This window comes from Pan paniscus, chromosome 2 (genome assembly GCF_029289425.2).
Source record: "Pan paniscus chromosome 2, NHGRI_mPanPan1-v2.0_pri, whole genome shotgun sequence".
Classification (NCBI taxonomy): domain Eukaryota; kingdom Metazoa; phylum Chordata; class Mammalia; order Primates; family Hominidae; genus Pan; species Pan paniscus.
The window spans coordinates 186,982,866-187,002,932 of record NC_085926.1 but is presented as its reverse complement, the minus strand read 5'-3'; the positions used below and the strand labels follow the sequence as shown (position 1 = coordinate 187,002,932).

The 20,067-nt window shown below is 39.2% G+C and overlaps 1 protein-coding gene across 2 annotated transcripts in view; it reads right to left on the bottom strand.

The window, feature by feature from the left end:
• TPRG1 (tumor protein p63 regulated 1) overlaps positions 1 to 20,067 on the bottom strand; it is a 383,450-nt gene that overhangs the window by 197,958 nt on the left and 165,425 nt on the right. The window contains exons 5-10 of one of the 2 annotated variants that reach the window (XM_063603024.1): positions 10,104 to 10,225; positions 6,616 to 6,769; positions 5,443 to 5,607; positions 4,418 to 4,471; positions 3,833 to 3,914; positions 1,109 to 1,407 (exon numbers count right to left, since the gene is read on the bottom strand). The gene's annotated coding sequence lies outside the window, so the exon portion shown is untranslated. The remainder of the gene's footprint in view (positions 1 to 1,108; positions 1,408 to 3,832; positions 3,915 to 4,417; positions 4,472 to 5,442; positions 5,608 to 6,615; positions 6,770 to 10,103; positions 10,226 to 20,067) is intronic. The other variant, XR_010111707.1, reaches the window with a different exon arrangement.

The window sequence follows — 20,067 nt, the reverse complement described above, 5'->3', positions numbered from 1 at the left end:
ATGCATTAACACAACCCTCTCCTGTAGATCTTCTCTTCTCTAGCTCGAGATGGAATGCTGTAAGTGAGGAGCCATGTGTTAGTTTGTTCTCACACTGCTATAAAGATACTGCCTGAGACTGGGTAATTTGTAAAGAAAAAAGGCTTAATTGACTCACAGTTCCACAAGGCTGAAGAGGCCTCAGGGAACTTACAATCATGGCAGAGGAGAAAGCAAGGACCTTCTGCACATGGTGGCAGGAGAGAGAAGTGCAAGTAGGGCTTATAAAACCATCAGGTCTTGTGAGAACTATCACAAGACCAGCATGGGGGAAACCACCCTCATAATCCAGTCACTTCCCTCCCTCAATACGAGGGGATTACAATTCAAGATGACATTTGAGTAGGGACACACAGCCAAACCATATCAGGCCAGAATTAATTTCTTTCCTGAACTGTGGCAAGAGGCTTCTAACTGATCTTGATCTTGCTCCTTTGCCTTTTCCTCTCTGGAGTTGGCACTATTATCTTCCCATAACGTTACTACTTCTTCTCTCCCTGTCTCCATAGCACACAGCATAAGACCTCAAATCTTCATCCTGGCATTCAAACTCTTTCCAGATCTGATCCCAGTCTCTTTCCAGTTTTATTTCTTCTACTTCCTTATTTGTATGTTACATTTCAACCTAAATTAGACTCATTGCTAAATCCTGAATACACATAGGCCTTTCTTTACACTAGTCTTCCCTCTGGTAGACCATTCATCAAGACCCACCTCTGTTTTCCTTGCACTATCATGGTATCATGTTTTTCCTGTTTTCAGTACATATTTCCGTTCATAGCATCATGGTATGTGTACTGGCCCCGCTTCCTCATTAGATGGTCCTCATGTTGATTATATCTCCATCCCCCACAGAACTTAGCTCAGTGCCTGGAAACAAGTCTCTTCCAGAAAAAACTAACTTACATTATTTGAGGAAAAATAGACATACTACACTGGAACTGAAGACCATCATACTAAAACTTTTTAAAATAAACAGCTTTGGCTAAAGATGAAAGTATTTCCATGCAGCTTCAAATCAGATCTGAGTAGCTGATTCTCCAGACAAACGCTAGGAAAATTGTTTTACCTGTTTTCCCGCCTGACAGTTCAGTTGCCTAAGTTGCTTTGAAGTCTATAAAATGGCCAGTATCTCCAATCTGAGCAATGTTTCCTTTCCAGACAGGAAGACTGCTGCTAAGTACAGAAGCCACGCTTGTTTTTGCGGTCGGGCTGCAATGGTGACTCATCCAGTAAAGCCAGAGACTGTCTGTTTTGATCTTTCACTGTTCAGAGACTCTTTACAGTTGTAATTTGCTTTCTTTCTCTCTCTCCCTCATCACCTCTGGTGACTTATCGGAAGGGTCACACACATTTGACAAATGGAACCTGTATAAGGAGAGAGAGAAAGCACGCGATCAAACACGCTTTCAGCTAACGCCCAGGAATAGATGCTTGTGTTTACAGCTCTGATGATAGGGTTCCAGTAATGACTTGGCCTTTTTCTCCTTGATTGAATATTCCCTTGGGCCTGCCAGTCCAGGCTCCTGTTATTTAATGAGGACATTGGAGCACAACATCAAGATGTCTGCAAAAATGACCTTTCTTTTGGGCTCACTCCAAATGCAAAGAAAAGAAGAGACCAAGTTAGACAGGGTGGTTCTGGAATACAGCTTTGGAATTTGCCCTTTTCCCAGAAGTTCAGAATCAGGGAGTCGTGCACTATCAGAGCCAGAGAGAACCATGGAGATGATCTAGTTAAAAGTTTCATTTTTCACATGGAGAAACTGAGGACTAGAGAAGAAAAGCAAGTTGCCATAAATCACATAGCAGTCACAGCAAATCTTAGTTAGTATTCCTTTGAATAGCTTGAGACAAAAATTAACCATTGGCTAAACGTTGGCTTTAAATAAAAAAGAAGCTTTCCTTAGTTTCTCCTGTATTATATTGTGGCACTATTATGCTCTCCTTTTCCTTCTCAAGGAGATGAGAGACAAGCAGCACAAACATAATAATATGCCTCTGGCTATAAGTTCAATGTCTCACTCTTAGCTTTGAAAGCCAATATAGGATAAGGATAAAGGTCAGTGCTGAAGGGTCTTAACGAGGACAATCTCAGAGGTCCCAGATCTGCTTCATTCACTGTGTATCTGCATTTTGGCTTCACCTGCAAAATGGGGGATTCGTTTATTGACTGAGCATTCTTAGAAAGTTGAAATGAGAAAATATGATCAGAAAGTGCTCAGTAATATAAAGTCCTACTGCATTTGTGAGAAGAATTATTATTATGTTATCAACTGCTATCTACATGGTCTTGTTTCCTTCAAGATGGAGATTTTATATTCTCAAATTATTGTAATTTTGCCTTTTAGTGAGCTTTTTTCTAGACAACTATGTATATATAAACACACATATAGATACACATATATACACATATACATATACACACATGAATATTTATATACAATTCCAACATTAGAATGTATCATATTTACATAATATCTTAAATGATATTGCCTTTTTGTAATGTATAGAAGTAACTCACTAGGGATTTCTTTAGCACCAATTTAAACACTGAAGCCCAAGTTGGAATCTCCCTGAGCCCTCCCATCAGTGAAATTACTACATAATCGCTGCTCCGATTTAAAACATTTTTTAGAGTAAAAGGTAAGATTATTACTAATTATGCTGCCAAAAGGGATAAATCTGAACTGTTCTGGGCAAAGTGGGACATACGATCACGTTACTTAGAGTTGTGCAGAATTTTAGGTATTTTACCGGCCAGAGATAACATGGCATGAGGTAAAAAGTACACATCTCATAATCAGAAGTTTTGGATCCTAGCTCAAGATCCACCATTGTTAGCAAAAATCATATATGGCCCTGAACCTCACTTTCCTCTTCTCTAAAACGCAGGTCATTCCCTGCATCTCAAACTCAGGTTATGACCTGCATTTGAGGAAGAATGTAAATGAAAGCCTGTTATAGCTGGAATATATAGCTCTACTGTTGGATTTTTTAAATAGTACTTTCAAATGGATTTTTTTTAACAGACATTGGTACTCTTCACATCACATTATGGGTGTGTCCTAAGCAGTTCATATTCTGCCAGAATATATAAATGGTTGCTTGATAGCAGAGCCCTCACACTCACAGAAGAGAATCTACATTTGCCTCTAGTTTCATCCTATTACAGTCCATGTCAAGGGACTATTGGTGTTCTCTTTCATGCTGTTGTTCAGTTTTATTAACTACTGGTTAAAATAATCTGCTACGTTTTGACCATGCCAGGCCATTTTCCTCTGATAACATTTGAGTTACTGAGATTATACCTGTAAGGTCCATTTTAGGCCAGTTAAGAAAGCACTGAGAATAGAAGTTTAATTTTTTCAGGTACTACATGTAAGTTAATTCACCATTTCCTTAATGAGGAGCAATGTTTGAATTCTCTGAAGCCTCATAATCTCTCCCAGGCAGAAAGGAATCATGGATCCTAAAGACAGTCAAAATGGTTATTGTCTAGTTGAGTTCTTCTTTCTGTAAATTATGAGAAAGATCTCATGGTGCTCATAACCCAACATACTCGGTACTATGCATGTGCCTAGCACCCATGGCACGTGATGTATGTGCCAAGATCTGTACATACATCATGATCATCTGGTTGAGGATATTCTATATTACTCAGAGCTGAGCTTGCCATGAGTGCTTGATAACTGCATTACAATTCACTTATCATTGCCATAGTCATCAACATAATCATTTATCAGTTCAACATTCAGCTGAGAAGTTTTATTATCCCTCTTATGAAGAGTACCTTAAGTATTATCTTTGATTTATCAGCCTCCATGAGATTTTTTGTGCATTTCTCTTTCCTTCACAATGCCTAACACAAGGCCCTGTATAGAAGTAAATGTTTGATCAATGTTAGTAAAATAAGTAAAATTATTTTCATACTCCTTCCACTGTGCACATGAAACAATCATAACTTTACCATAGCTCAAAATCCTATACTTTTTTCTTCATCTGTGCTTTAGTGAAAAAAGCAATAGACTTGGACTTAAAATAACTGAGCTTAAATAAGGAGTGAAGCGACAACTCTTTCCAACAGAGAGTTTCAGTTAATAAATGTAGAGAAAATGAGGAAAATAGAAAATGACCATTACAACATCATAATAACAATGGCAACAAGCAAGATCCACCACAAGAGGCTAAAATTAGTTAATGAGGGAAAGTTTAAGTATAAACAGCATATTTTTATAGTCTCAAGTGTCACTTCTCAAAATATTTAGTAATAACAAAGGGGGAAACAGCAAATTTACAGTGGAAAAATCCAGCAGATGCCATCTTAACCAAGTGATCAGGGTTAATGTCACCAATAATATATATCAACATAATATACCTGGTATCACAGCCTGAGAAGGACGCATCCCTGCTGTGGTATCTTTTGCAATACCTTCAGTATAGTCCCGAGAAAAGATCAGAAAAACCAAAATTGAAGGACATTCTACAAAATAACTCATCAGTACTCTTCAAAAGTGTCACAATCATGAAAGAAAAGGAAAAACTGTGAGAAACTGTCACAGATGGCAGGAGACCTGACAACTAAGGCAACGTGGGACTCTGAATTGGAGCCTAGGAATAAGAAAGGACATTTGTGAAAAAATTGATGAAATATGTATAAAGTCCATACTTTAGTGAATAGTACTAAAGTTAATTTCTTAGTTTTTAATCATTGTTCCATGGGTAGATAAGATGTTAACATTAGGAGAAGTTGCTGTTGCTGTTGTTTTTGTTTTTGTTTTTCCTGAGTCTAAAATTATCTCAAAATAAGAAGTTTAAAAGATAACTGAGTTGGGCCGGGTGCGGCAGCTCATGCCTGTAATCCCAGCTACTCAGGAGGCTGAGGCAGGAGAATCGCTTGAACCCGGGAGGTGGAAGTTGCAGTGAGCCGAGATTGCGCCCTTGCACTCCAGCCTGGACAACAAGAGCGAAACTCTGTCTCAAAAAATAATGCTAATAATAAAATAACTGAGTTGAAGAGCCAACACTGCCACCTACCAGTCAGTGGCATGTCCTTAGGTAAGTTACCTAAGCTCTCTCAGCCTAATCTTTCATTATCACTAAAATTAGAGAAATAGTACCAACCTTTTGTTGATATGAGGTCAAAATGAGATAAGGAACATGAGGGCACTTCGAAAACTATAAACTCTTATAAAAATATCTTTATTACTTCTTAACTCTTTGACCTTTTCATCTCATTCAACTATAGTTGCCAGATAAAATATAGGACTCCAGTTAAATTTGAATTTCAGATAAACAACTTTTTTAGTATAAGTATGTTTCATGTTATGGTTGAGACATACTTAAAACAATTTTTTTCTTTAGATGCCCTGTATTTTTATTTCCTAAATCTGATAAACCTACCTTGACCTGACTTCCAATACTCTGTCCCTTTCTTGAAGATGTCTTCTTCCCTCCTCCAGGCCGTCTTTGCACAATACTGACAGCTCTGGTACAATGATTCCATGCAAGGGCCATGGCGGCCCATGCTCCAGGAGAGCTGCACAAAGGTTCATCTATCACAAGACTCTAGCAAAATGAATTCATTAAGAGTACACGACAAACAGGAATTTTCCCTTTCTGACTCATCTTGCAATTGTGCAAAATTTATTTTAAAATTTTTAAGTTATTTTTACTTCTCACTCCCCACAAAAGCCCAGTGATAAAAATACTTGTGCAGATTTTTTAAGCTGTGAGGAAAGATCAAAATCAGCAACAACCTATAAGATGGTCCTGGTAGACTAAAGTATGAGCCCACCTCTTGGGACCTGTAGTGAGGTTTTGGGGAAAGAATGAAAGAGAAGAGGAGGAAGACTTTGAACACAACATTTTTACATATACCAGCTAAGCATATAGGGAAGTATGCTTAACTTCACTTTCCTAGTGAGAAACTGAGTCTGAGGGAAGACAACTTAGGGTCTACCTCATGAAGGCCATTGATTTCATACTTCTTTCTCTTCCATAACATCTGGACCTCAAGGTTCTACCCAAAGGCCACCTCTTTTGTGAGTTTACCTCCTTTATTCTCCAAATCAAGTATGGTTTGTTTTTCTCTGAATCTCCACATTGCTATAAAAAGACCTTAAGACCTTTACCTGGGAGTATAGCCACATGTTATTCACATTGTATTGATATCTCTTATTTTGGTCTTAAGGACAAAGGTTGTGTCATGTTCATGTCAAGATACCCTATGGTATCTCCAAAGCAAATGTGACTTTCAAAATTGAAAGTTGAGAGGCCCAAGTACTGGTTCAAGTTGACCACTAACTTGGCACATTGGTTACAATATACACTGTGGCAGATACAATTTTAACTTGTGTCAATAGTTTCCATTTGTTAACATATGTCAGCACCTATATGATCTCTAAAATCCTTCTAGTTCTGACATCTTGCCTCTTAGGATCCCAGTTTTTGATGGAGCAGACACCTAAGTAATGGTTTTGTGGCCTCAATGCTATTCTGGCTACTGAAATCAAATTCCTATAGGCATCATAATTTTCCTTTTTGGTTGCCACTCCCATAGTTCCTTCTACTCACCTTGGAGGTGTATCAGAAATATTATCAAGGATCTTCTGTAAGGGATGATCCAGACTCTGAGGACTCTACGGAGTGAACAGTAACAGGCTTTCTGTGAATCAACAGCATGAAATCTCTGGGTGTCTTTTTGCACAGGCCATCCTCATTAATAATCCTGTCTCAAAGGGAAGATGCAGATTTGTAATTACTGACAGCTTAGAGGTCAGAAGCTCTAAGTTTATATGTTGTTTCACAGGATATTCCTGCTGGATTTAAGTCTAGAAACTGGATTCAAACCCTAGATCATCATCACACTCATCTTTCTGTACTTCTGGTTAGCAATTATTTCACAATGAAATCGTGTGAATAAGAGCTGTCTTTCTTTCCCTACAGGGTTTGGTAGGAATCAAATAAGATACAACTAGCAATAATTTATAGAATACATAGCAAACACCAGGTACCAAGGTAAACACTTCACTTGTATCATTTAATCCTTCTGATGTCCTCGTAAATTTGGAGGTCCAATTTCCATTTGAACAATGAGTAGATCTAAGCTCAGCAAGCTTAAGCAAATTATACAAGGTCATAGAGCTAGGAAATAATGGAAATGGAATTCAGACACATTTTGCTGCCCCAAAAAACCACACTCTTAATCACATGCACCCATTTCCCATATAAAAATGCTTTAAAATCAGAAAGCATCATACACATGAAGGAATTCTCACTTAACCCTCACAACATACCAGGGGATAATAAGGCAGGTATTTTTTCGCAATTTATAAATAACCAGTGGCCAGTCTTAGTGACATCGAGCTAATAAGTGGCAAAACTAGGAGTTAAGCCTATTTATTATCTTGTTCTCTGAGCAGATTCCCTTAACTAAGGAAAGAATAACAACCTTCAAGTTCTGTCTGAAAGCAGAGTGGTATTTTTTTAATACTAGAAGAAGGTCATGCCACCTTATGAGAATATAGCTCTACCCTCCATGTATCTTCTGAGTCAAATTGACTTATTTTATGTAGAACAAAGAGTTTTCCTGGTGTCAGCACCTCATTGCCCAAAATGGACTTTTCTCTGTCTCATGCATCATCCCCCAAACCAAAATTGTCAGTAAAGTCCCACTTCCAGAATTTTTATTATCTATAATGATGCTGTGAACTCAGGAAAAGAGCCCAGCTCTCTTCCAGGCATCGGCAGTGCTTATAGAGCTGGCAGGGAGAAATCCACTTTGTACTTTGTCAGAAAAGTTAATCTGATATGAGACAATAAAGATGGAATGCCATCAGGGTGATGTTCTTACAGAAGCATTTTTTTCTGATCACTAAAGACGTTTAAAAAAATAAAACAAAATATACCAAACACACACACACACACACACACACACACACACACACACACACACAAAACACCCTGCAGCTCCATCTTCTGAATAGGCAATGGAATCTCTCAATGAGAAAAATAAGTCTGATATAAAGAATTCTGCAAAGGAGGAGGATGGTCTTTTCTGAGATCTGGGGCCCCTGAGCTGGCAGAATCCTAACATGGGGCTTGAAGGTGATACTTCCTTTGTACCTGTTGATTAAGAAGACATATGAATAGAGAGACCAAAGAAGGATTAATTGGGGGAGGAGTTGTTTACATGAAACCTGTGGCTTTTTATTTCTTTGCCAATCTCCTACCTTTTTGGACCTCAAAAGGGGTGGGGTGGAGAGAAAGAGGAATTAATCAGCTATAAACAGACAACCCTGGAAGAAGATCATATGGTCTGACAGGCCCAGGGCTCAGTAAATAATAAGCACCTTCATTTAATGTAGTACTTTATAAATTCACTGTGTAATTTCTATTATATCATTTCTTTTGATCCTCAAAAACAATAAGGGAGGTTAACTGGGATTAATATCTCCATTTGACACCTGAGAATACTGAAGCCAAGGGAGAAAAAGAAACTTGCCCGAGGTTATATGTCTTGTTTGTGGAACAACAAGGATTTGACTTGCTCTGACTCTACAATGCAGGTTTCCCTTCCAATGCTACATTATTATCTTAAAGTAAACATTAAAAACAATAAGAAAACTTTTTGTCTGAGTATAAGCAGACTTTTTTATGTAGTTGCCTAGAAATTAATTAAATAAATCATCCAATATTGGAAAACAAGAAGTAAAAGCAAACATTCAGAGCGAAGAGAGACCTAAAAGATTACCTACTAAATTGAAGGTAGAACAGATTAAAGTAAATCACTTAAGATCTCATTGCAAGATCTAATACTACTTTGGTCAAAAGTTTATTTAACTTTCAAGCTAATAAATTAAAAGTTTGGATTTATTTAACATGGGTTATTGTATAGAAAGATAGGTCTAGACTCTGCCATCATTTACCCATTGAACAATTTCTTATCTTGCTCCATGCCAGTAGTGGACCTTCCCAAATTGAATGTGAAAATATTTCAGTAGTTTGGTTTTATGGAGGAAAAAATAAAGATTACTATTTTTAGCACTGCCCATGAAATAACAAATGTTCATGTAAGATAAATAGTTTCCTCATACATAAAGTGGAGAGGACATTGCCTCCTGCTGCCAAGATTATTAGAGTATTAAATGAGTTAATGAAGAAAATCTATATTAATATATGACACGTATGTGTGTGTGTATATATACACACACACACACACAAAGTCCTTTGTTCTTAAAAAAAATGTCATAATATGTATACATGAAACAAAAGAGAAAGCCCTTCTTCTGAGGGGATCTGGCAGAAGAATAATCTAAACTCTCTTGTTAATCTATGTCTTTCACTTTCCCTGTCTCCCAGGGTTGTCACAGTACAGTTTGAAAGCCATTGCTTTAAATCACCATACAGGATGGAGCTTTTGTCACCCCTTCTGAGCTCCCCTTGCACTTTAAATATGCTTCTTTTCTAAGTCACTATGTTTTATTGTCACAAGGAATTTCTCTGCCTGCTTCTTCCATTAGACTGAGGCTCCTTAAAGACAAGCACCATGTCTTATTCTGTGTACCTACTCCAGAGCCTCCCCAAAGCTGTCTCTGGCACACTGGAACTCATTAATTCATGTGCTCTGAATGAACATGTGAATTAGTGAGTCAATGAATAATAAGTAACTTTAAGAAGGTAATATTCTTAAAATATTACCTGAAAAAGCTGAATAATCAGAACACATACAACGAAGTAAAGACAAGACTCTGCTGCATTACTCTAATGCATTTCAAATCCTAAACAATCATAGAGCAGTACCACCTCTAATTGGCAAATAGGTGAGATGCCAGCCTTGATGGGCCTGCCACGGCTGGCTGGCCAGGGTCTGAGTGAGAGAGACTCCAGAGCACATTTCCCGGGCACATTTCCAGTCCCAGGGAGAATCGCTCCTGTCAAGTTTATCAGCCAAATCCTCCTGATTACCAGAGGTCAAGAGCACACGCAGCAAAGCATTTCTCTACTCGCTTAGGCCAAGGAGAGACTTGATAGAGTGCCAGCAAGTACAATGAATGTTTTACCTTATAAATGCTGAGAAGACAACATGTTCCTTTTAGCATTAATTGCTTCATTCAGAAGAAGCCATTTAAAATCCGAGTCTGGTCTTTTTCCTTGATGAGCAATTTCAGGCTGCCTACCAAAGCTTTTGTTGGTTGGGAGGAGAGAGGAAGAGAAAGCATTTTGTTAAGGCATTTTAATTTTCATATTTAATGAAACAGATTGGGTAGCAGGTTCCTTTCATTTAATTTTTCTGTTCCCTGAATACCTTCTTGTATATTACACATTCTGCCGGAGCTTCCTGCAAGAACTTTACTACATTTCACAAGTTAAGGCTGTCAAATGTTACCCACTGAATCAAATATATTTCTTGCACCAATATTCAGCTATTATTATTGTAACAGACCAATCATAAATCTCAAAGCTGGAGAGAAAGGGAACATGTACTGATGTTTCTCCATATTCTCTTGAGCACATAAAATTATATAACTCTCTAAAGCCCTCTTTTTATTGCTGCATCTAAAATGTTTTGCATGCTTTACAGGATAAATTCTTTAAAGGGGCTATTTCTCTTCAGTAAAGGGGAATTAATCAATCCACCAGAAATGTTATTTGTTTTAATTAATTAGCAGAGATGTAGAGAAAAACACCACTGGACTGAAGTGAGAAGGCAAGCTCACTCATTTCAGCTATTATTTATTAGAGCGTTTTCACTTTCATTCTCCCTGATACAAGGAGGATAAAGCATTTGCCTGTTTTTAGAACAAAACTAGAATAGTGCCTGGCACATAATAAGACCTCAATCAATATTTGTGCATAAATGAGTAAGATAATCTAACTATTTGACTTAGTTCCTCCGGGCCTCAATTTTTTCATTTGTTAAAAAACCAAAAGGACTGATAATCTCTGTATTTCTTATCTCACATAGTTACCGTAGGAACAAATGAGATAAATGATGGCTTTGTGAAACTGACAACTTATGCACATAAATAAGGGAGCAGCATCATTAGTAATAGCAGCAGGTCTAAGCCTAACCTTGTGAACTTGGCCAAGACATTTCAATTATCTGGGCTTTTGTTTCACAACGATAAAAGGACAGGGTTGGACTAGATGATCTGTAAGTTTTCTTCTAGCTCAAACTAACTAAGATCTTTTAACCAGTCAACAAAGACTCCTTTAATACCCATGCTATGCAAAATACTCTTCTAGGAAAAAAGTGCCCAGGAATAATCCAAGAGATTTCAAAGATAAATTAAAACCAATAACTTTTCTAAAATACTTTGTCCTGGTTATATTTTGAAATATAAAAGCAGGCCATTGGGGAAAAGCATAGGGAGATGTGAAAACCAGATTTCACAAGAAAAGTCATTTGGGAAAATCAAAAATTGAGTTAGCTTCTGGTATGCATCTTGTGGAGATCATTCTGACCTTCCAAACTGCTTGTGTAACAAACTTGGATTTAACATTTGGTGTTGGCTTTTACAATCTACCTAATGAGAAATATCTTTAAAAAAGAGTAAGAACATGCTGACTAAAAACATTCAGAAAAGACGTCGGAGAGAAAGTGAAGGAAAGAAGGAATATAAATATACTATTGTCATTTAAACAAGCTACTAGTACTTCATGTGAATGTATAGACAACTCAAAGCAATTCTAGGCATGTGTGCATACATACACACACAAACACACACACACAGCTAAGGGAACCAACCCATCAACAAACATAAATTGTATATAAATACTAGATACTAAAGAAAATTAGACATATAAAAACACTGCTTTCTCTCAAAGGCAATTACAAGATCCTGCATGATATAAGGCCAAATATCTTTTCAACATAACATGTCCAATTTAAAATCATACCTTTACTCCTTGAATCTGCTCTTCTTCATTGGGCCTATTTTGAAAAATTTTATCTTAATCTATCATATTTTCTACACAAACCAAAAAACACAAAAGCTTTTCTTGATTCCTGCTCTCTCGCTTCCTAAGTCCAAGGAGTTATCAGGCCTTATTGTCCCAAATGACCCCCATCAAGTCCAAAAGAGGGCATGGGGAAACCTCTGGAAGGAAGAGTACATTTTTCAGGATAGATCAGGTTCTGCTTCAAGAACAAATAATTCCAGTAATAGCAGTAGCTTAGCACAACAAACATTTACTTCTTGTTCAATTACAGTCTGATATAGATTGGTTCTACTCAGTGGTTATTCTAAGCTATGAGTCAAAGATTCAAGTTGCTTCTGCTTTTTAGCTACAAAATAGACAATCCTGTCTTCCAAATTCAACATAAAAAAGAGAAGGAGGGGTACAGAATATGTCAGAAATTTTTTAGAGCTCAAGGTTTTTTACTCACATTCCATTGGCCAAAATTCCATCACATAAAACTCAGTCCTAACCTAACCTCAAGGAGGCTGAGAAATATTGTCTTCCGGAGTATCCAGGAAGAGGAAATGATGTGGTAAAACAGGGCATTGTCTCTGCCACAAGGGCTGTTACGTAAATTAGATTATTTACTCGACCTAAAGAGATTTTTCAGGTACTAAAATCTACAAACTCTCAGGTTTATCTACCTAACTGACAAAATCCTTTCATAATTAAACTCTTTCTATAATTGTTTTGGTTTTATCCTCTAAGAAAATAAAAATTTAGAGATCTGTATCTTTATTTTCACCTACCACATTCTGGGACAGAAGATTTTTGCTCAATGTAGTACTGCGTCATCTAATAATTTACCTTTAGCTTTCCCACACATGTCCTTAATTTTAATTGAATAAAATGCTTTATTATTTATCTAAATTTTCCCACTTCCTGCACATTCCTCTGAAACTGCAGAAATACTAACAAGACCTGGTCTCAGATGGGGTGTGTGACCATGAGAAGAATGTAGAAGATTTTCAAAACACACACCAAAATTTATTGACCCATATCGAGGTTTACCAGGTTTGCCTTTCAGCTATAATTTAGATGAAATTTCCTGAGCCCTCTTAACAGTTTGGCTGTTCAGCCTTATTTAGCCAACCAACCCTCAGTCATCTTTTAGGATTAATCCTAGACATTACTTTTCTCTGGACAACTTTCCTGGCCTTCAAAGTCTGGTTGGATGTTCCATTTATGTGAATTCAAAATACACTGTATCACATATCTTTCTCATAGCACTTAACACACATTATTATAAGCATTTTTTTAAATGTCAGTATTCTTCAATGAACCACTGACCCAAAGATTCACATATTTTTTCCTTTCCAGTATGCCAGACTCTTTGTCCAGAATCTACATCTTGGAACTTACTGAGAATGAAATATATTATCATTAGATTAATTGAAACAAAGACATTTACCATAATTGCAGGTGGGGAGGATTCACTGGGGCATATTCTCAACTTCTCTTCTCCTAAAAGCAATTTTCTTGCCTTTTCTTAAAGTTTAGAAAATTCAGTGGTGGCGGTTCCAGTCATCATGTCACTTGTTTTCTTTCATCCAGCATATTAAAGCTCTAAAAATTCCCAACTCTATTTTGAGCCAGTTAAGCACTGGATTGCAAACAACACAGCCTCCCCACCCTAATTTTAAAATGCATTCCTAGCATAGTGGTCATTGCCACTGCCTCTGACAGATACTGATATTTGTTTGGGGTTTGTTCGTTTAGTATGTTTTAGTTTGGGGCACAGTTAATGATGCCCTCTCAGGTCTAATAGGTTACCACTTGTCTCCAAGACACTTGACAACTTGCTCATGGAGTGCTCTAGATGCCACTGCCATCCCCGAAACCTCCTTATCTGCTAGCATAGCCTCCACTGTGTCTGCCACGGCTGAGCCAGAGGCGCTCCGGTGGACAGACCCCATTACTGGAACCTGCGTGTATTAGTCTGTTCTCACACTGCTATTAAAGACATACCTGAGACTGGGTAATTTATAAAGGAAAGAGGTTTAATTGACTCAGTTCAGCATGGCTGGGGAGGCCTCAGGAAACTTACGACCATGGCAGAAGGGGAAGCAAACATGTCCTTCTTCACATGGCGGCAGGAGAGAGAAGTGCTGAGCAAACAGGGAAATGTTCCTTATAAACCATCAGATCTCATGAGAACTCATTCACTACCACAGGAACAGCATAGGGGTAACTGCCTCTGTGATTTCATTACCTCTCACTGAGTACCTCCCACGACATGTGGAGATTATTACAACTCCAGGTGAGATTTGGGTGGGGAAACAGAGCCAAACCATATCAATTTGCCCTTGGCCCCTGCCAAATCTCATGTCCTCACATTTCAAAACGCAATCGTGCCCCTCCAACAGTCCCCCAAAGTCTTAGGTCATTCCAGTATTAATCCAAAAGTCCAAGTCCAAAGTCTCTTCTGAGACAAGGTAAGTCCCTTCCACCTATGAGCCTGTAAAATCAAAAGTAGGTTAGTGACTTCCTAGATACAATGGGGGCATAGGCATTGGGTAAATACACCCATTCTACATGGGAGAAATTGGCCAAAACAAGGGGGTTAGAGGCCCCATGCAAGTCTGAAACTCCACAGGGCAGTCATTAAACCTTAAAGTTCCAAAACTATCTCTTTTGACTCCATGACTCACATCCATGTCACACTGATACAAAAGGTGGTCTCCCACAACATGGCCTTGGGCAGCTCTGCCCTGTGGCTTTGCAAAGCACAACCCCCCTAACAGCTGCTTTCATGGGCTGCCATTGAGTGCCTGTGGTTTTTCCAGGCACACAGTGCAAGCTGTATGTAGACCTCCCATTCTGGGGTCTGCAGGATGGTGGCCTTCTTCTCACAGCTCCACGAGGCAGTGCCCCAGTGAGGACTCTGTGTTAGGGCTCTGACCCCACATTTTCCTTCCACACTGCTGTAGCAGAGGTTCTCCATGAGGACTCTGCCTCTGCACAGACTTCTGCCTAGACATCCAGGCATTTCCATACATCCTCTGAAGTCTAGACAGAGGTTTCCAAACCTCAGTTCTTGACTTCTGTGTACCCACAGGACCAACACCACATGGAAGCTGCCAAGGCTTGGGGCTTGGGGTTTGCACTCGCTGAAGCAATGTCCTGAGCTGTATGTTGGCCCCTTTTAGCCACAGCTGGAGCTGAAGCAGCTGGGATGCAGAGCACCATGTTTCAAGGCTGCAGGGGTCCCTGGGCCCAGGCTATACAACCATTTTCCATTCTTAGGCCTCCAGGCCTGTGATGGGTGGGGCTGCTGTGAAGGTCTCTGACAAGCCCTGGAGACATTTTCCCCCATTGTCTTGGTGATCAATATTTGACTCCTTGATACTTATACAACTTTCTGCAGGTGGCTTGCAATTCTCCCCAGAAAATGGGGTTTTCTTTTCTATCACATTGTTAGGCTGCAAATTTTCCAAACTTTTATGCTCTGCTTCCTCTTGAATGCTCTGGCACTTAGAAATTTCTTCTGCCAGATTCCCTAAATCATCTCTCTCAAATTCCAAGTTCCACAGATCTCTAGGGCAGGGGTAGAATGCGGCCAGTCTCTTTCCATAGCAAGAGTGACCTGTAATCCAGTTCCCAACAAGTTCCTCATCTCCATCTGAGGCCACCTCAGCCTAGACTTCATTGTCCACATCATTATCAGCATGTTGGTCAAAGCCATTCAACAAGTCTCTAGGAAGTTCCAAACTTTCCCATATCTCCCTGTCTTCTGAGATCTCCAAGTCTCTAGGAAGTCTCAAACTTTCCCACATCTTCCTGTCTTCTTCTGAGCCCTCCAAACTGTTCCAATCTCTGCCTGTTACCCACTTCCAAAGTCACTTCCATGTTTTCGGGTATCTTTACAGCAGCACCCCACTAGCCAGTACCAATTTACTGTAATAGTCCATTCTCACACTGCTATGAAGAAATACCTGAGACTGGGTAATTTATAAAGAAGTTTAATTGACTCACAGTTCACATGGCTGGGGAGGCCTCAGGAAACTTACAAACATGGCAGAAGGCAAAGGAGAAGCAAGTACCTTCTTCACATGGTGGCAGGATGGAGTGAGTACAACGAGGGTAAATGCCAGATGTTTAACAAACCATCAGATCTTGTAAGACTCACTCATTATCACAAGAACAGCATGTGGGAAACTACTCCCATGATCCAATTACCTCCCATGGGGTCCCTCCCATGACACAGGACTGTGATGATTACAACTCAAGATGAGATTTGGGTGAGGACACAGCAAAACCATGTCACTGCTTGAACCCACAAAAGTGCTGGTTTCTTCTATCACTTTTATATTTGGTTGAAGTGCTAAACCACAGGGCATGGAGTCCAGCTTCCCCAGGGACTATCTCTTTTGAGGGGCTAGGTGATATAAACTGGAAGTGTGAGGGAATAAACTCCCTACAATGAGAATTTTAACTACTGAGTAACAGGTGGTGGAAAGGTGCTGGCAAAGAAATCTGTCTTCCCATGTCCTTCCAGTTATGTCCCACATGGTTGAGCAACCACTCATGATTTGTTATGAACACATGGCCAATTCGGTAACATGCCACCTTATATGTGCTTACCTTCTTTTCCTCTTTACCCTCTTTTCCTCATTGCCCTCTTTTCCTCACTCTCCCTGCCCTGAGATTATAAGTCCCAATAAAGTATTTGCATGACACTTTGGCTCAGGTAAAGGAAGTAAGACTGTTTAAACTGGAGAAAGAGACATCCTTAAAGTAAAGATCTTGGAGGACAGGAGAACTGGTATGAAAAGTAAAGGGGATACAGCCAAGTCTAACTTCTCTTTGAGAAAATTTTTTTTAGTATTTTTTATTATTTGTATTTTTCGTTGTGGTAAAATATACATAACATAAAATATATCATCTTTACCACTTTTAGGTGTACACTTCAGTACTGTTAAGTGCATTCACACTGTTCTACAACCAGTCTCCAAAACTCTTTTTATCTTGAAAACTAAAACTCTACACCCATTAAACAACTCCCCATTCATCCCTTTCCTGAGGCCCTATCCACCACCATTCCACTTTCTATCTCTATGAATATGACTACTTCATGTACCTCATGTAAATAGAATCATACAGTATTTGTCTTTTTATGACTGGCTTATTTCACTTAGCATGTCACCAATGTTCATGCAAGTCATAGCAAATGTCAGAATTTCTTTCCTTTTTAAGGCTGAATACTATTCTGTTGTACATGCATACTACATATTGTTTATCTGTCAGTGAACACTGGATTACTTCTACCTTTTGGCTATTGTGAATAATGCTGCTATGAATATGGGTGTAAAAATATCTCTTCGAGCTGGGCGCGGTGGCTCATGTCTGTAATCCCAGCACTTTGGGAGGCCAAGGTGGGTGGATCATGAGGTCAGGAGTTCAATACCAACCTGGCCAAGATGGTGAAACCTCAACTCTACTAAAAATACAAAAAAATTAGCTGGGCATGGTGGTGGATGCCTGCAATCCCAGCTATTCAGGAGGCTGAGGCAGAGAATTGCTTGAACCCAGGAGGCGGAAGTTGCAGTGAGCCGAGATCACGCCACTGCACACCAGCCTGGGTGACAGAGTGAGACTCCGTCTCAAAAAATAATAATACTAATAATATCTTCGAGACCTTGTTTTCAATTCTTTGGAACATATATCCAAAAGTAGAATTGCTGGATCATATGGTAATACTATTTTGAATTTTTTGAGAAACCAGCATACTGTTGCCCATACTGGCTATACCATTTTATATTTCCATCAACAGCATGCAAGGGTTCCAGTTTCTCCACATCCTTGCCAACAGTGGTTATGTTCTGTTTTTTTGATAGTAGCCATTCTACTGGGTGTGGTGTGGTATCTCATTGTGTTTTCGATTTGCATTTCCCTGACAAACATCTGTAAAAGGATTTTTTTTTAATTATTAGTAGATTAAAAGAGGTAACCTGCCCAAGAAGTCTCACAGAGAAAAAGAGAGATGATAAAGTTTAGACCTTCGTATTTCTCTCCTTGGACTCCTCCATAGTGAATGCAATTCCAAACAAGATAAAGAGTAACAGAATCTTAGCAGGTGGGCCTTATGCTAACTGCTAATACCTAATACAATTTAGAGACCATGTCTCATTCATTGTAACATTGTGGAACACAGTCTCAGTTTTTGTAGTTTAAAGCCCAGGCCTACAATCCTGGCAGAAGATATTGTGTAAGAGAGCCATTAGACAACTGCTAATACTTTAAAAGTCTGCATTATAAAGCACAACTCCACAAGACAAATCTATGCCTTCTTTGGACCAGTGAAAATCCAGATACAAAAGCAAAACATAAGCCCTTGCCAATCACTAAGGTCAAATACCCAAGAGAGCTTGGCCTACAAAATTATCAAAGCCTATAGCTATTGCCCTAGCTACTGTGGAAGGCTCAACTTCTCCTAGATTTCAGCCTGCAAACATCAGCACTTGGGACTATTTCTTAAGGTTCCCAGTCCATGCGCCAATATGTTGAAGTTTATAGTGGGAGGCAATAAATAACACTCCTCTCTTCTCTCAAATTCTGATCCATTTGAGAAATAATTCCAGAACTGACAAAAATTTAAAAAGCTGTTTTACTACATAGAAAATGCCTTCTTCCTTCTCAGTTTTTGTGCTCCACTCCCTGAATTGAACACATACACTCTGCCTTAAGCAAAGCTGCACAAGACAACCACAACCTCTACCTGTCAGAGAACTTGTGTGTCCTGGGATCAAGTCTCTTCAACAGGGGGTGAAATAAAACAAGGATAAGTGCCCTCTTCCCTTTACTTGTGTAAAAACAGAAATTCCTACTTTATATTCTAAAAGAGATACAGTAGGAGTAGAGTTCTTTCTGTCTTCTTACAGCCACAGCTATAGCTCACAGTCCTGTTGTAGTTGAGATTTTCTGAGTCTTGCCATCCCTCAGGGCTATAACTGACTAAGCCAGTTATCAATCTATTTAACTCTTAAATACCACTAATTTCTATAGCATTTCTATTACCCACGTTTCTGGACCAAGTGACAGGAATCAAATATTAGACAATGTAGAAATGGGATACTGGGCTCCATCTCAATGACACAGGCCAAGCCTGCATCTAGTATTAGCATCACTAGTCCTCTTCTTCCTTGTGGCTGGGCAAATCCTTATTTGGGAGGAATTCGGGGGCATGAGAGGAGTGGACTCTTACCCTATGTGTCATTCATGAAATAAAACCAGTGATCTCCTATAATCCCAGCACTTTGGGAGACCAAGGAGGGCAGATCACCTGAGGTCAGGAATTCAAGACCAGCCTGGGCAACATGGTGAAACCCGGTCTCTACTAAACATACAAAAATTAGCCAGGCATGGTGGTGTGTGCCTGTAATCCCAGCTACTTGGGAGGCTGAGGCAGGAGAATCGCTTGAACCCGGGAGGCAGAGGTTGCAGTGAGCCGAGATCGCATCACTGCACTCCAGCTTGGGTGACAAGAGGGAGACTCCATCTTAAAACAAACAAACAAACAAGCAACATCTAGGTGCCTGGTGCAACATCTGTGTCCAACATGTTGGTTTCCTTCCATCTAACAACAACAGAGATTGCTCTAGAGCTGGAGACACTGGAGTTGCATTCACTAGTTATCCTCAAAACACCCCACAGTAAAATTATCTTCATAGAAGCTCCCTCATGTAATAAGGGGCTCTGGTATTTTAGCTGATGGAATAGTAAAGTAAAAAATTTAATGTGATTAAATATCTGGCTTTTCTTTTCAACACAAAAAATTCTTGACCAAGAAATAATACCAATTCTACACAAATTCTCCAATAATATAGATGGGAACACTTTATTTTATTTTATTTTATTTTATTATACTTTAAGTTTTAGGGTACATGTGCACAATGTGCAGGTTAGTTACATATGTATACATGTGCCATGCTGGTGTGCTGCACCCATTAACTCGTCATTTAGCATTAGGTATATCTCCTAAAGCTATTCGTCCCCCCTCCCCCCACCCCACAACAGTCCCCAGAGTGTGATGTTCCCCTTCCTGTGTCCATGTGTTCTCAT